An 8,787-nucleotide genomic window follows, 5' to 3' on the forward strand; every position below is an offset into this window, starting at 1 on the left:
TGGCCTCTCCCGTTGCGGAGCACAGGCTCCGGACGCTCAGGCCCAGCGGCCATGGCTCACGGGCCCAGCCGCTCCGCGGCACATGAGATCTTCCCGGACCGGGGCACGAACCCGTGTCCCCTACATCGGCAAGCAGACTCTTAACCACTGTGCCACCAGGGAAGCCCGAGGCCCTGGATTTTCTTCTGTCATGAAGTGTTTCCTAAGGACACCAGTTTTGGCCACCTTCAGTTCTAGGGTTGGGGTGCTAGCCTTAGACTCTGAATGACAACGATTCCCTGGAGGTGGGAATCAGTTCAGGTCCAAGGTAGACCCCTGTGTGACTGCTCCTGTGGTTACCTCTGAGACTTCTAAGGCTGCCTGCAGTTCCAAGGCGTGGGGGTGGGATGGGGTGTCTTCATTGGCCAGCAGCCTTGACGGTGTCCTTGCTAAGAACCTCTTCCTCTCCCTGGCCAAGTTTCCCAAGTACTTACTGTCCTAAGATTGTGCTGGGTCCCAGAAGGAAAAGAAAAACAAACCATGGCTTGCCATCGTGGAGTCTAGTGGAGAACACTGACATCTAGACAAAGGCAACATAGAAATACATAGCTAATAGAGGTAGGTAGACATTACCCCAGGGGCACAAAAAAGTGGTCAGTTCTCTTCAGGGAGTCTAGGAGGGCTTCACAGAGGAGATGGTGGTTGAGCTGAGCCTTGAAGGATGAGGAATTCATAAACAAGGACAGACAAATGTTGCAGGTAGAGGGAAGGTATGTGCAGTGCCTCTGAGGCATGACACTGCCTGGCACAGTTGGGTACCTACAGGTTGGTGTGAATAGCATAGAGCGGGTGAGGTTGGCAACAGCAGGAGATGAGACTGAAAGGCAAGGTCGAATCTAGATGACCTTGACATCCCCAGCTAAAGGTTTGAATGTAATCCATTTCCCCCCTCATTTTTGTTGGTTTTTGTTTTATAAAGATTTGTGGAAGTTCTCTGTATATAATGGGCACAGGTCCTTTATTACATATTACATTTTCTCCCAACCTATTGTGTCTTTTAACTTTGTTTATAGTTTCTGTACGTCTTTACATAGTCAGATCTATTACTTCATTGCTTTACAAAGTTCTTTCTTATTCCAAATTATAAAAATACTCACCTTGGGCTTCCCTGGTGGCGCAGTGGTTGAGAGTCTGCCTGCCGATGCAGGGGACACAGGTTTGTGCCCTGGTCCGGGAAGATCCCACATGCCGCAGAGCGGCTGGGCCCGTGAGCCATGGCCGCTGAGCCTGTGAGTCTGGAGCTTGTGCTCTGCAGCGGGGGAGGCCGTAGCAGTGAGAGGCCCACGTACCGCAAAACAAAACAAAACAAGACAAAACAAAAACAAAAAAATACCTAGTTCACAAGGTCGTTTAAAATTGAGATAAAATATGCTTATGATAAAGAATGCATGTAAGACAGAAGGGTATACAGCAAAATTGTCTCCTTCTGATCCCAGACCCTTAGTCTCTCAACTTAAGAGGTAGCCATTATTTATTTATTGTCCCAGAAGCTTTCTGTGAGTATAAAACATAGAAATGTATCCTTTTTTGGTTACTGTGAAGACAAGTGAGGGCACAGAATTAACAGAGTTACGCTTTGCTACACTGTATCACACTTAACACCTTTTCTTTATCTGGACATGGAGACTACCTCATTCTTTTTAGTGGCTTTTTAATTATATGATGTGGCCGTCTAGTTTACCATTCCCCTACTGACAGAAAGGTACCTTGTTTCAAGCTTTTTGCTATTGAAAAAATGCTGTACCGAGGAACATCACTAAGTCCCGGTGCACATGTGCAAATGAATCTTCAGGTTACATCCATAAAAGCTGACTCAAAGCAGATGAGCGTTTAAAATTTTAATTGTCCGCAAAAAGAGTTGTACGGATTTACACTCCCACCGATAGCGGTTGAGAGATTTTGTTTCCTCATCTTTGCTTAACATTGCGTATTATCAGACTTTTTATCTTTGACACATTAGGCTAGGGGTCTGCAAACTTTTTCTGTAAATGGCCAGATAGTAAACATTTTAGGCTTTGTGGGCCATACCATCTCTCTCCAGCTCTTCAGTTTTGCCTCGGAATGCAAAAGCCACCATAAACAGTACATAAGCAGGTGAGCATGGCTACCTTCCAACAAAGCTGTATTTATGGACCCTGAAACTTGAATTTCATATCGTTTTCACATAGTACAAAATAATCTTATTTTGATATTCTTTCGACCATGTTTATTTTGATTTTTTTTTTTATAAAAAACATTCTTAGCTTGCCAGCTGCACAGAAACAGACAGTGAACTGAATTTGGTTCACTGACCGTGGTTCCAACCCCTGATCGAAGCCATTGTTTTATATCTTTAGTATGACTTATTAAGCATCTTTTCATGTATTTATTGACCAGTGATGTATATTTTTTCTGTAAACTGCCCTTTTTTGTTTTTCTAATTGGTCTGTGACTCTATAATCAGTGTAGATTGTACTATGTTTTGATATTTGGTAAGGCAAGTCTGTCATTGTTACTTTTCTGATTCTTCTTTGCATACTTTTCCAGATAAAGCTAGACTTAGCCTTTCAGCTTTAAATTTTACTAGGGGTTTTGATTATGATTGCAGTGAATTATAGATAAATTTAGGAAGATTTGGGAGCTTTAAAACATTTACTCTTTAAAAAGTTTTTTTGAAATGTTGATTTACAATGTTGTGTTAGTTTCAGGTGTACAACAGAGTGATTCAGTTATACATATATATATATTATATATATATTCTCTTTTAGATTTTTACAGGTTATTACAAGATATTGAGTATATAGTTCCCTGTGCTATACAGTAGGTCCTTGTTGGTTATCTGTTTTATATATAATAGTGTTTATATTTTAATCCCAAACTCCTGATTTATCCCTCCACCGCCTTTTCCCCTTTGGTAACTGTAAGTTTGTTTTCTGTGTCTGTGCCTCTGTTTCTATTTTCTAAATAAGTTCATCTGTATAATTTTTTTTAGATTCCACATATAAGCAATATTGTATGATATTTGTCTTTTACTCACTTCACTTGGTATAATCTCTAGGTCCATTCCTGTTGCTGCAAATGGTATTATTTCATTCTTTTTTATGGCTGAGTAGTATTCCATTGTGTATATATACCACATCTTTATCCATTGATCTGTCAATGGACACTTAGGTTGCTTCCATGTCTTGACTATTATAAATAGTGCTGCTGTGAACATTGGGATGCATGTATCTTTTCGAATTACAGTTTTCTCCAGATATATGTCCGAGAGTGGGAGCATTGGATGATATGGTAGTTCTATTTTTAGTTTTTTAAGGAAACGCCATACTGTTCTCCATAGTGGCTGCACCAATGTATATTCCCACCAACAGTGTAGGAGAGTTCCCTTTTCTCCACACCCTCTCCAGCATTTATTATTTGTAGACTTTTAGATGATGGCCATTCTGAGTGGTGTGTGGTGATACCTCATTGTAGTTTTGATGTGCATTTCTGTAATAATTAACGATGATGAGCATCTTTTCATGTACCTGTTGGCCATCTGCATGTCTGTGGAGAAATGTATATTTAGATCTTGTGCCCAGTTTTTGCTTGGGTTGTTTGTTTTTTTTTATTTTGAGCTATATGAGCCGTTTGTATATAAAATATTTACTCTTCAATCCAGGACATTGTATATCCCTTCATTTAATTCAGTTTTTCTTTTTTTAATGTCTTAAAACATTTTAGAGTTTTATTCACTTAGTTCTTTGCATTTCTATTAAGATTATTGCATGATATTTTATAGTTTTGTTATGCATGGAACTTCTTCATATATATTTTCTAATTAGGTATTAATCTGAGCAATGAATTTCTGATATTAATGTATATGCTTCAGTCGACTCAAGCACATTGCTTGCCTTAGATTTTTGTCAACTACCCTTTATCTAGTGCTATGGCTTTATGTTGAAGTTAGAAACAATAGGATATTTGCTATCACTGATGATTCCTAGAGACACTAGACAAAGTAATAAAATAAGAGAAATAAATGATGTATAAAGTAATAGTAGAAAAGAAAGAAATCAAAGATTTTAAGTAGCTAATATAATTGTCTATGTAGAAAATCCAAGACAAGCAATTAAAATCCTATTATAACTAATGAGGAAGTTCTATAAAGCTGCAAGAAACAAGATCAGCACCAAAACCCAGTAGCTTTCTATCAGCAGCCATCATCAGTTCTCTTCCATACTATTGCTAATACCCAAGTCCAAGCCTCACTGTCTTTTAATCTTCTAACAGGACTCCCTGTTTTCATGCTTTGGCCCAACAATTCATTCTTTACCCAGCAGGCAGAGGCATATATCAAGTATAATTAGACTCCTAGTCTTAAAATTATTAAGTCATCTCTCACTACATTTATATCCCTTCTTTAGTCTCTATAACATCCTGGGTTTTTTTTTCTTTTTTCTTAATAGCACTTATAATAATTTGCAAATATACAGGGTTTTTTGTGTGTGTGTTTATTTAATGTCTGCGGAATGTATGTTCTATGAGATTGGAGGAAATGACCTTTTCTTTTCTACCATATGTACCATATATACTACACTTAGTACATAGTGGTTACTTAGTAAATATTTGCTGAATGGATAGATTGATCAAATTTATTTCTTAAAAATAGACTTTATTTTGTGGAACAGTTTTAAGAGACAGTACAGAGAGTTCCCACACACCTTACACCCAGTTTCCCCTATTAGTAACATCTTACATTAACATGATACATTTGTTGCAACTAATGAATCAATACTGACACATTATCACTAACTAAGTCCATACTTCATACAGTTTTTCTTATCTTTTAACGAATATCCTTTTTCTATTTCGGGATTTTATCCAGGATTCCATATTACATTCAGTTGTCATGTCTTCTTAGGCTCCTCTTGGCTGTGACTCTTTCTTAGACTTTTCTTGTTTTTGGTGACTGAGTTTTGAGGAGTACTGATCAGGTATTTTGTAGAATGCACTTCCATTGGAACTTGACTAGTGTTTTCCTCATGGTCAGACTGGGATTATCGGTTTTTAGGAGGAAGACAACAGGGGTGAAGTGTCATGTTCATCACATCATATTAAAGTTACATATACGAACATGATATTACTGTTGATGTTGACCTTGATCATCTGGCTGAGGTAGTGTTCCTCAGGCTTCTCCACTGTGAAGCTATTCCTTTTTCCCCCTTTCCCATACTGTACTCTTTAAAAGAAAGTCACTATGCATATCCCACACTTAAAAAATGGGGAGTTGTGCTCTGCCTCCTTGAGGGCAGAGTATCTACATAAATTATTTGGAATTCTGCTGCATGGAAGATGCCTCTTCTTCCCTGTCTATCCATCCAACCATCCACTCCTTCACTGTGGAATCATGTATATATATTTCCTGGTTTGGGTTATAATCCAATACTTCTCCATTAATTTTCTTGCTCAAATTGTTGCAGTTTTGACCATTGGGAGCTCTTGCAGTTGGCCCATGGGTCCTTTGACATAGCTAATCAGTGTAGGCTTTTTTTTTTTTTCCCTTGTTTTTTGTTTTTATAGAACTTCCCTACTTTCTGGCACTGTAAGAGGCTCCAGGCTCATCTTGTATATTTCATGCTCCGATACTAGAATCAGCCATTTCTCCAAGTAGCCCTGGTTTCTTTTATTGGACAGTGATATTAGAAACCGAGACCTGGTGCTGGATAATGTTTGTTACTACTAGGACATTATTTTATATTTTTCATTCCTTTTCACTTTTTAAAGTTGTTATTCCTTTTTCTAGTTTCTTAAGCTAAATGCTCAAATTCACCATGTCTTCAGTGTTTTTGTTTTTCTCATAAATGGAACAAGTGTATAATTTTTTTTCTTTGAGATCTGTTTTGACTGAGTTTTATAGGTTTTAATACAGAGGTCTGTCACTGTCCATTTCTAAAGGATGTTTATTTCATTTTTGATTTTCCCTTTTGACTTTGTAGTGGTTAGAACAATGTTATTGAATTTTTTTTTTTTTTTTTTTTTTTTTTTTGTGGTACGTGGACCTCTCACTGTTGTGGCCTCTCCTGTTGAGCAGCACAGGCTCCGGACACGCAGGCTCAGCGGCCATGGCCCATGGGCCCAGCCGCTCCGCAGCATGTGGGATCTTCCCAGACCGGGGCACGAACCTGTGTCCCCTGCATCAGCAGGCGGACTCTCAACCACTGCGCCACCAGGGAAGCCCTGTTTTTGAATTTTTAAGTGGATGATTTTGGAGGCATACTTTTTTATTCTACTTTTATTAAACTGTGGAAAAAAGTTGTAGCTTACATATTTCAACATTTGAGAATTTGAGATTTTCTTTTTGGCCTAAGATAAGGTCAATTTTCTGTGCATGTTACATGTATAGTATTTTGCCTTATTGGTCAAAGTTCTATATAGTATGTATGGTGGGTAAATTTTGTTTACTGTGTTACTCATGTACTTATTTTAAGGCCTCTAGGTCTGTTTTCTAAGAAAAACCTCCCACTCTGTGGTTATGTCAATTTCTTCTTGTATTTGTGGTTAATCTTTGCTTCACATATTTATGTTGTTTTAACATATGATTTTGAAAATTTTCAAATTTAGAGAAAAGTTTGTCTTTCTCTTTCTCTCTGTCTCTCTCTCTCTCTCTCTCTCTCTATATATATATAAACATATGAACATAGATGCAGAAATCCTCGGCAAGATATTAGCAAATCCAATCCAACAATGTATACAGAGAATTACATAATATGATCAAGTGGGATTTATTCTAGGTATACAAAGCTGATTCAGCATTTGAAAATCAATTAATATAGTCCATCACATCAACAAGCTAAAGAAAAAAAAATTGTATGATCAGTGATTATCAGTAGATGCATGAAAAGTATTTGACAGAATCTAACACCATTCATAATAAAAACTCTCAGCAAAATAGGGAGGAGTGTCTTCAACTTGATAAAGAAAATCTATTAAAAAAAACCCCAAAACCCTACAGCTAACATCTTTCTTAATGGGGAGAAACTAGATGTTTTCCTGCTAAGATCAGGAACAAGGCAAGGATGTTCACTCCCACCACTTCTGTTCAGGATTGTACTGGAAGTCCTGGCTAGTTCAATAAGAAAGAAAAGGAAATAAAAAGTACGCTGATTGGGAATGAAGAATAAAACTGGTTTTGTTTGCAGATGACATGATGGTCTATGTAGAAAATTTCAAAGAATCAACAAAGAAACTCCTGGATTTAATAAGTGATTATAACAGGAATTAGGATACAACTTTAATATAGAAAAGTCATTTGCTTTCTTATTTACAAGCAATGAACAATTCAAATTTGAAATTAAAAATTGCATTAGCACTAAAATAAACAGGTATAAATCCAACAAATCTGTGTAAGATTTATATGGGGAAAATGACAAGTCACTGATGAAAGAAGTCCAAGAAGATGTAAAAAAATAGAGCGATAGTCCTTGTACATGGGTGGGAAGACCCAGGAGTGTCAAGATGTCAGTTCTTCCCAACTTGATCTGTATTTTTGCTTGTTCACTGCAATCCGAGTCAAAAATCCCAGTTATTTTGTGGATATTGACAAACTGATTCTAGAGTTTATATGGAGCAGTAAAAGACCCAAAGTAGCCAACACAATATTGAAGGAGAAGAAACAAAGTTGAGGGACTGACTTAGGTGACTTCTATAAAGCTATAGTAATCAAGACAGTGTGGTATTGGTGAGAGAATAGACACATAGATCAGTGGAACAGAATAGGGAGCCCAGAAATAGATGCACACAAATACAGTCAACTGATCTTTGACAGATTAGCAAAGGCAGTTCAGTGGAGAAAAGTCTTTTCAACAAACGACGCTGGACAATAGACATCAGCATGAAGAAGAATCTGCAGCAGATGATACACCTTTCAGAAAAATTGACTCAAAATGGATCATAGATCTAAATGTAAAATGCAGAACTGTAATACTCCTAGAATGTAGGAGAAAATCATAGGTGACCTTGGGTTTGGTGATGGCTTTTTAGATACAACCCCAGAAGCATGATCCACGAAATAAAAAATTGGTAAGCTGGACCTCATTCAAATTAAAAACTTCTCCTCCGCAGAAGACCTTAAGAGAACGAAAAGACAAGTCACGGACTGGAGGTAAGATTTGCAAAAGACAACCTGATAAAGGTCTGTTATTCAAAATATACAAGGAACTGTTTAAATTCAACAATAAGAAAACAAACTAATTTAAAAATGGGCAAAAGATCTGAATAGACAGCAAGGAGATATACAGATGGCAGATAAGCATGTGAATAGATGCTTCACATCCCATGTCATTAGGGAATTGCAAATTAAAATAACAAGATACTACTACACACTAGAACAGCCAAAATCCAAAACACTGACAACACCAAATGCTGGTGAGAATGTGGAGCAACAGGAACTCTCATCACTGCTGGTGGGAATGAGAAATGACGCAGGCACTTTGGAAGGCAGTGTGGTGCTTTCTTACAAAACATACTCCTACCATATGATCCAGCAATTAATCAAGTGAAGTGAAAACCGATGTCCACACAAAAACATGTACATGAATGTTTATAGCAGCTTTATTCATAATTGCCCGTACTTGGAAACAACCAAAATGTCCTTCAGTCGGCGAATGGATAAATAAACTAGGATACATATAGGCAATGGAATACTCTTCAGTGATAAACAGAAATGAGCTATCAAGCCAAGAAAAGACAGGGAGGAATTTTAAATGCACATTACTAAGTGAAAGAAGC

Source organism: Stenella coeruleoalba, assembly GCF_951394435.1.
Source record: "Stenella coeruleoalba genome assembly, chromosome: 10".
Classification (NCBI taxonomy): Eukaryota; Metazoa; Chordata; class Mammalia; order Artiodactyla; family Delphinidae; genus Stenella; species Stenella coeruleoalba.